Raw genomic sequence first — 9,605 nt, 5'->3', positions numbered from 1 at the left:
ATAAAAATCATAGAGATTTTTTTAACAGACACAAGGTTTTATGCATAAATCAATGGAGAAATATTGGACAGTAACACACAAACCGAATTAATTCCGCAAGGCTCTATACTTTCGCCCGTTCTGTTCACCATATATGTGAATGATCTCACAAAACTACAGAACATACTGTTAGCGCAGTTTGCAGATGACGTAGCACCTATCTGTAGCGGCAAACAACCAAATGCTGTCATAAACAGACTTCAATATCAATTAGATATTCTTCAGTTCCGGGAAGCCGATAATAAGATTAAAAACCGTCCTCTTCACTCGTCGATGAGCACTACTAGACAGAAAACAGGCAATCAGTGATCAAGAAATAGGCTGGTCTCAGCAAACTACATATCTGGGTGTCATACTTGACAAAAAGCTGACATACGTCCAATAAATAACAGAAAAACACTAATACAAACAATTCATGGCTTGTATCCCATGCTTAGTAGCAATTACATGCTTATCAAGACTAAACTTAGGCTCTATCACGTTATGTTACACCAGTGATGTATGGTTGTTTCTCCTATGGCACTGTCAGCAAATCCTATATTAAGAAACTTCAATTAATCCAAAAGAGACGTCTCTGCCTAACACTCAAAGTCCGAAGGTGGACAAGATTACAAACTATGCACAATGAATTGAAAATTCATACGATAGACAGGTTAATCACAACGAAGAGGCAAAACTTTCACACCAAAATGGATGCAGTGATGCCTTAGGCGCCGCTTTCCTGCAAAAGTTAACAAAGAAAGAGAAACTTGAACCCTTAAGCTTACAATCTTGGTAGCCCAGTCCAGCCCCCAAAGGTGGTAGCACTCCGATAGCGGAAAAAAAAAAGAGTTGCAGCTTGACCGCTAAGTGCCTCCCACCCCCACCGCATCAGAGCCTTGGCCTCCCACGTTACACCACTGTATATAATAACTGTATTGTGCAGCAGTACCGAAGGCAAGATAATCCTGCTCAGTATCAGGGACTCCGAGAGTTCTGATACGTATAGCTATATCAGTACCCCTGTAGCATGGTAAGATTTAACAGAAAATACACCTATTTAAGAACACGGACAGTGTAAATGGAATTTAGTTTGACCTGGTGTTGGGCATCTCGGGATAATGTGCAGCTCGCACTTTACAAGCCTGTTTGCCGCGGATCTCGTGTTAATTTGCAGTACATACCACTTGCCGAGGATCGTGAATCCAGCTCGCAAGTTATTCAGGTTTTTTTTTCACACTCCACCCTGAAGAGAATAGAAATGCATCGTGCCATACAAATCGCGGATATTAATTGTATATATAGTATAGATGTAGATACAATAACGATGATCGAGAACGTCGTTTTTAGCGATTGGTGGGGCAACCGTTGCAGGTGTGTGTGTCTGTGTGTGAATGAAGCAATGTCTTTGGCGTGACGAAAATAAACATAGGTGTTTTTGGATCGTGTTAATTGAGAGTTCTGCAGAATTAACAATATTTAATCAAATTTGGTGATCTGAAGCTGTGTTTCGAAGATGAGAAAAAATCAGTCATTGAAATGTGATAAATTAATTTACATTTAGCTCAGTTTGTAAAGTTGTTCTCAGGCACGAATCATAAGCAAGGTAATGAACGAACAATTCGCTTGAAAGTGTGAAGTTCTTACCATAAAGTGCCTTAGTATGACGGGAGGAAACGACGCTGGTACTTTGTTTCCCACCCCGCATTCCGCTTGCTGCAGAGCGAAATGACACAAAGAAATGTCAACAAGTTTACATCCGGTACCAGAAAATGTGTATATATACGTTAACGTCACTATTACGACAAATACCGACATGTGTGAATATCACAGGGCTGTGATTCCCCGATAAGCGTAAACTGATAAGTTTCGAGGATAGTTGGTCCGGCATTATCAGACGACGAACGTACACATTATTAGCAAAGATGTAATATTTTTGCCACGTTATTGTATAGAATTTAGATAGCGCTTTAATGGGAATATCATTAGTTTAAGCTTAAATTCTGCCCCAGGAACATTTTTTCTTTCTTCAGTATGTTCTGTAATGTTGCTTGCACCATTTCTGTACAAGCTATCTCAAGACTAATTATAGATAAGATTCAGTTAAGAGATTTGTAGCCCAGCTAATTGCTTCGATAATAAAACTACAACCAGTTTGAAGTGAATCGTTTTCTTGAAGGACGTTTGTCAGTGTTCATATACATTATCTTAGAAAAAGTGTGGCAGCTTATTGTGCCACAACTTTTGGCAGCACGGTTTAATTTTCCTGAATAAAATACAAGCAATTATAGGTTTTCCTGCGTAGACAATCATTTATACGTTTTCGGAAAATTGTGGAAAATTCCAAATACTGGTATCAGATTTCTGTACAGCGTTAGTTTCATTAAACATCCACCATATAACTGAATGCAGTGTATAGGCCTAATGAGAAATTCAGCTTCTATGAAAGACTATGCAAGCTCTGATTATACAAGAGAATCACAGAAAGATGCTGAGCGTGTTGAGAGCTTTGCTGAAAACACTAATGTTTACTTGTAGGCTTCATCCTATAAACCATAGGACTCTTCCAAATACTGGTATCAGATTTCTGTACAGCGTTAGTTTCATTAAACATCCACCATATAACTGAATGCAGTGTATAGGCCTAATGAGAAATTCAGCTTCTATGAAAGACTATGCAAGCTCTGATTATACAAGAGAATCACAGAAAGATGCTGAGCGTGTTGAGAGCTTTGCTGAAAACACTAATGTTTACTTGTAGGCTTCATCCTATAAACCATAGGACTCACATTCGGGAGGACGACGGTTCAATCCCATCTCCAGACATCCTGATTTAGGTTTTCCGTGATTTCCCTAAATCGTTTCAGGCAAATGCCGGGATGGTTCCTTTGAAAGGGCACGGCCGATTTCCTTCCTAATCCTTCCCTAACCCGAGCTTGCGCTCCATCTCTAATGACCTCGTTGTCGACGGGACGTTAAACACTAACCACCACCACCGCTATAAACCATATAATGCAAAACAGGAAGGAAATCAGCAGTCAATCTCAACTCAAGCAGTACTTCATTGCAGATCTAGATATCAGCTATAGAATAGCTATCATTAGAATATAAGAATTAAAAAGGAACTGGACATTGAATGACATAAAAGAGGATTGGTATCACAGTAATACAGAACAGGAACTTTATAATAAGGAACATACCGTTTCAAGTGAGTCACGTAGGCTAAAAAAGCTTCAAACTGCACATGTTGTTACACCACCTCAGCACGTATATAGCTTAGTTCAAACTGAGTCAGCTGCTTACAGACCTGTACAACCACCCAAGATGCACATTATATAGGATGAACAACTTTCTCTATCCAATGAAGTATATAACCATTGTTCAAACAAATTTTGTATATAAAATTAAAGTAGACTGATAGCGTTTATTGTATAACAACAATTTTGCATAAAATAAATTACAAAGTAAGGTAATCACTGGCAATGACTTACTGGAACAATGCAGTGAACTTGATGCGACAAATGTGAATTAAAATTAATGTTAAAACTTTTTTCAAAAAAATCCTTAACCATGTTTGAAAGCTTGACATTACAGAAGCATTCAATTCCACCATCTGTTTTGATCCATGACACCATCAATATGGTGGAAATGGCTAGTTACAGCGTATACAATATGGCGACTACGACATCTTTACACAGCACTATTATAAATCAAATAACATCAAAAAAATTTAAATTACAACATTCTGCTTAACCAACAAAACCCCAGGAACTGGACATTTCCCCTGACCTGTATAGGTCAACTGCAGCTCTTGATCCCAATAAGAAACAATACCCACATTTTTGGAAGGTGGAATCGGACATTTCCCTTGACCATATAGCTCAAGTGCAGCTATCAATACCAAAAACATCAAATACCCAATATCCACAACATTAATTAAAACACAACTGACCTACATAAATACACAACAGACAAAACATCAAAATTACTATAGAATAAAAGCAAAGCAAAAATTACTTACCGACAAAAGCTTCCAGCAATACCACATGGGTTGGCCACCACACACACGCGTGCGTGCATGCACACACATGCGCACAAAGATGCACCCACATTATGCCACCAATGACCTAAACTCAAAACCATGTTAGCATGATGACAATCAAAATTCAGATGAACCCAATACCACATGTGGAACTCAGCACAGCCACATCTACCACCAGAGGGCACCATCACGTACAACAACACAATATGTACAAACCCAACCAACTCATAAACAATGCGCCATAGTGACGTCACAGACACCACCCCCAATATGTCACGGATCAAAACAGACGGATGGAATTATATGCTTCCAGTAACCCGAAACCTTGGTATAATCGGATCACAGTTATTATCTTTTATTTTATTTTACAACGTGTTGCACTCCACGTAATAAGATCATAATGAAATTGGAGTTATGGGTGTTGAATGACACGACATACAATAAAGCTTGGTATAACATGTTTGTTGAGAATTCTGTGAAATATGTGATGTCCTGAATTGATGTTAATAACATTATTGTCTATGATGATGTCAGTGGTTACAGCAAAACAGCTAATTTTGCAGAAGACCTCAGGTGACAAAAAATTTCAATCTTGTCTTGGAGATCTTAAAATCTGCTCATCTCACATCTAAGTAGCAACATCAAACGTGATGTCAAATTTGGAACAGTGTGTCCACAAGCAGTCAGGTAGGCAGAAAAATTAGATTTTGTACTAGGCTACAGCCTTTCTTCCCAATGCGTCGTGTTCACTAAATCTCGCTTCAAGTCATTTTCCAGTTTGTCCACATAACCCGGCATCACAGTCTGGACATTCTAATTTATAAACAACTGACTCATGACAAATACTTCTTTTGTCAATGCTACTAATTAAGCTTCAACCAAGGTTATTCGTGGTCAGAAATGAGACTGTAGTTTTATGCTTTTTAAAAACTGATGGCACTTTCATACTAATTGTACCATAGTATGTTAAACAAATATATTTGCTGTTGCTGTCTTTTACTTTTCTGCTCACAACAGGTGTAACTCCTTGTTGACTTTTAACTTCAGTTTTGTTATACATACATCAAAAAAAGTTTTGCGTCACCCTGGTTCCCAGAACTTCTGAAGATAGGTGTTGCCTGTGGATATTGTATCACAGGCACAGTCCCTTTGACTGTTCAGAGATGCCATTAATCCTGCCCAAAGATGTAAACAACCATGCATGGGCAGCACCTATTAGACAGAGGGGGGTCCCACAGCCTATCACTTCCAGTCATTCCACCAGGAAGCAAGTATATGTCTCGTGTTGTCTGTAGTTCAATACTGATCGCGTCCGCATTGTTACTTTGTGCCAGGAAGGGTGGGATTACGGAAGTGTCTGATTCCACCCGTCTGCTCTGACCCATGACGTCATCAGTATGGCAGAAATGGCTATTCTAAGTGCCTCCAATATGGCACCTATGATGTCACTTCATACACATGGCAACTAACATGAAAATACATATAAATAAGACAATAACATCTTCCTCTTAAAATACAATCAAACTAATGAGACAACCGCAGGAAATTGGGGTTTTTTGAGAACAAGCTACATATAACAGTAAAAATACACACCATGATCCCAAAACACACAAAAAGACAAACAAAAAAGTAATTACAAGAATCTATAGGAATCGGACACTTCCTTCCCTGACAGTACCAACACCTACAGCAAAAACTACGGAAATTGGAATCAGACATTTCCCTTGACCAAGAGCACAGGAAGACTTTAGTGCCATAAAACTGAACGACAAGTGTACTAACAAACAATCATAAATTGAAAATATTTTCAATAATCATTTTTTAAATGTTGTGGAGAAAATAGGATCTAGATCTTCACTAGAAGAGGCAAGGCTACTAATAGAAGAGGCCATACCTGTGAAGTTTGAAACAACTGTAATTCCACCAACCTCTCCCTCTGAAATCAGTAAAATAATAAACTCACTGAAAAGTAAAAGCTCTTACGGAATTGATGGCATTTCCAGCAAGGTACTTACAGCTTGTTCCCCACAGATAAGTAGGATTCTCAGCCACGTATGTAATAGCTCTTTGGAGCAGGGTGTTTTCCCCGATAGATTGAAATATGCCATTGTAAAACCATTGCATAAAAAGGGGGATACGTCGGATGTCAACAACTACCGCCCAATCTCTCTTCTGACAGCTCGGTATCAAAATTTTTTGAGAAAGTAATGTATTCAAGAGTAGCCTCCCATATTTGTAAAAATAAAGTACTAACAAAATGTCAGTTTGGTTTTCAAAAAGGCTTTTCAACAGAAAATGCTATATACACTTTCACTGATCAAATATTAAAAGCTCTGAATAACCGGACATCACCCATTGGTATTTTTTGTGATCTCTCAAAGGCCTTTGATTGTGTAAATCATGGAATTCTTTTAGATAAGCTTAATCATTATGGTTTGAGGGGGGCAGTGCACAAATGGCTTAATTCATACTTAACTGGAAGAATGCAGAAAGTTGAAATAAGTGGTTCATGTAATGTTAAAACAACAACTGATTCCTCAAACTGGGGTGCTATCAAGTACGGGGCCCCACAGGGTTCTGTCTTAGGTCCTTTACTGTTCTTGATATACATTAACGACTTACCATTCCACATTGATGAAGATGCAAAGTTAGTTCTTTTTGCTGATAATACAAGTATAGTAATAACATCCAAAAACCAAGAACTAAGTGATGTAATTGTACAGGATGTTTTTCACAAAATTATTCAGTGGTTCTCAGCACATGGTCTCTCTTTAAATTTTGATAAAACACAGTATATACAGTTCCGTACAGTAAATGGCACAACTCCAGTACAGTAAATGGCACAACTCCAGTAATAAATATAGACTTTGAACAGAAGTCTGTAGCTAAGGTAGACTTTTCAAAATTTTTAGGCGTGTCCATTGATGAGAGGTTAAACTGGAAGCAACACATTGATGGTCTGCTGAAACGTCTTGAGTTAAGCTACGTATGCTATTAGGATTATTGCAAATTTTGGTGATAAGAATCTCAGTAAATTAGCTTACTATGCCTACTTTCATTCACTGCTTTCATATGGCATCATATTCTGGGGTAATTCATGGTTGAGTAGAAAAGTATTCATTGCTCAAAAGCATGTAATCAGAATAATTGCTGGAGCCCACCCACAGTCATCCTGCAGACATCTATTTAAGGATCTAGGGATCCTCACAGTAACCTCACAGTATATATATTCACTTATGAAATTTGTTGTTAATAGTCCAGCCCAGTTCAAAAGTAATAGCAGTGTGCGTAGCTATAACACCAGGAGAAAGGACGATCTTCACTATGCAGGGTTAAATCTGACTTTGGCACAGAAAGGGGTAAATTATGCTGCCACAAAAGTCTTTGGTCACCTACTAAACAGCATCAAAAGCCTGACAGATAGCCAACTAATATTTAAAAATAAATTAAAAGAATTTCTAGATGACAACTCCTTCTACTCATTGGCTGAATTTTTAGATATAAATTAAGGGGGAAAAAACAAAACAAAAAAAAAACTTAAACATTAGTGTCATGCAATATTTTGTGTAGTGTAATATCTTGTACAGACATCTTTTATTAACCTGACACGTTCCACATCATTATTAAGTGTCGTATTCATGATCTATGGAACAAGTATTAATCTAATCTAAAACACCAATACCTACATATAAAACTACGAAAATTGGAATCAGTCATTTCCCTTGACCTCGCACCACCATCGTGCACATCTTGTGAATGATTTCCTTCAGGATAAAGACATTGCTTGATTAGAGTGGCCAGCATGTTTTCCAGAGATGAACCCTATTGAACATGCCTGGGATGGATTGAAAAGGGCTTTTTATGGACGATGTGACTCACCAACCACTCTGAGGGATCTATGCCAAATTGCCATTGAGGAGTGGGACAATCTCGACCAACAATGCCTTGATGAACTTGTGGATAGTATGCCACGACGAATACAGGCATGCATAAATGCAAGAGGACATGCTACTGGGTATTATAGGTACCGGTGTGTACAGCAATCTGGACCACCACCTCTGGAGGTCTCACTGTCTGGTGGTGGTACAACATGCAACATGTGGTCTCCATGAGCAATAAAAAGGGCAGAAATTATGTTTATGTTGATCTCTATTCCAATTTTCTCTACAGGTTCTGGAACTCTTGGAACCGAGGTGGTGCAAAACTTTTTTTGATGTGTGTAAATATTACTCACATGATACTGTGGATAATATTCACTTTTGCAATATGCTAGATAATATCTTACTGCTTTACACTCAGCCTGTGATAATGGGAGCTTAAATAGACAGTTAATAGCAAACTTAAAAACCCATTTCTATGCTGACTCGGGTGGTGTTTAAATGAAGGTATACAGAACTATTATTACAAGTGTTTTTCTGGAAAATACCAAAGGCATGTTTCCCATTTTCACTCCAAATATAAAATATATTAGTTTCCACATCACATGTAAGTTTGATTTTGTCATGTAAACCATTAAACTTTGCAAAAGATGTATTATTGTTGCATTTTATTAACAAAAGTGTGTCATCTATATATCTAAAACATTCTGCCAGTCTGAGATTTTCAAGGAAAAAAAACTTGTTTTCAAGGTAATTAATAAAAATATCGGCTAGCTGGTCAGAAATGGAACTTGCCACACTCAGCCCATCCACAAATTTAAAAACAGCTGATCATAGTCTCATAAATCTCATTCCAAGCTAGCCTGTTTTGTTCCTAATAATTTCAAAAGGGCTGCCCAACAATATGTTAGTATGCAAGTCTACTATGCCCAAAGACACAAATTTCAGATCTGCAGTTTCCATTATATCATTAATGTACTCAATAATTCATAACTGTCCCTGACTGAATATTGGTGATTGTACAGGAAGTGTTTCTTTTGAAAAATTCAGGCATTTTCTAGTAACTTTGCTGAAGGGTCCTCCTGTCTCATCAACGTTGGCCTGACCAGCAGATGTTTGTCAGATTTAGCACCCTAGGGTAAAAACCAACTTTTGGTTCGCTGTGTGCACTAACATCAGCAAACTGACCTACTAATCTCAGAATTTTTTGTTATCATGCATTAGCCTTGTTTCATTCACTATTTTATTCATTGTTTCCCTACAACAACAAACAAAAGATCAAACATTAAAGGAGTAACAAGCATTGCCAACTCAAAATGCAGCGTATACAAATCGTCATTAATCTTCTGCTTCTGAATAAACATTTCCCTAATTTCTCTTCTCATAATGAACTCTTCGCATTTGCATCTGCAAAAGCAGCACATTTTTCTTGTAACTGTTATAACATCAAGTTGAACACATATATTTCAAAAACGACACAACACATGTAAGGCGCAGAGCAAGTAGACAAAGTAAGACATGTGTACACGGTAACATTCAAATCACCACTGAGTCCAAGTCTAGTGGCTGCTGGCTGGCTGGCTGGCTGCTTAGGTGGCGCGGCTGCTGCATGGGTGGCAGACAGCGCCGCATGTAGCGGACGCGTGTAACTGCACGGCGGCACTTTG

The 9,605-nt window shown here is 38.1% G+C and overlaps 1 protein-coding gene across 2 annotated transcripts in view; it reads left to right on the top strand.

Moving 5' to 3' along the window:
• The first annotated feature begins 1,437 nt into the window (after positions 1 to 1,437).
• The window catches only part of LOC124777072 (tRNA 2'-phosphotransferase 1), a 68,937-nt gene continuing 60,769 nt past the window's right edge, over positions 1,438 to 9,605 (top strand). The window contains exons 1-2 of one of the 2 annotated variants that reach the window (XM_047252346.1): positions 1,438 to 1,624; positions 4,595 to 4,747. The gene's annotated coding sequence lies outside the window, so the exon portion shown is untranslated. The remainder of the gene's footprint in view (positions 1,625 to 4,594; positions 4,748 to 9,605) is intronic. The other variant, XM_047252345.1, reaches the window with a different exon arrangement.

This window comes from Schistocerca piceifrons, chromosome 2, assembly GCF_021461385.2.
Source record: "Schistocerca piceifrons isolate TAMUIC-IGC-003096 chromosome 2, iqSchPice1.1, whole genome shotgun sequence".
NCBI classification, from domain to species: domain Eukaryota; kingdom Metazoa; phylum Arthropoda; class Insecta; order Orthoptera; family Acrididae; genus Schistocerca; species Schistocerca piceifrons.
Note: the sequence above shows the minus strand (reverse complement) of the source record. Positions and strands in the feature narration are given on the sequence as shown.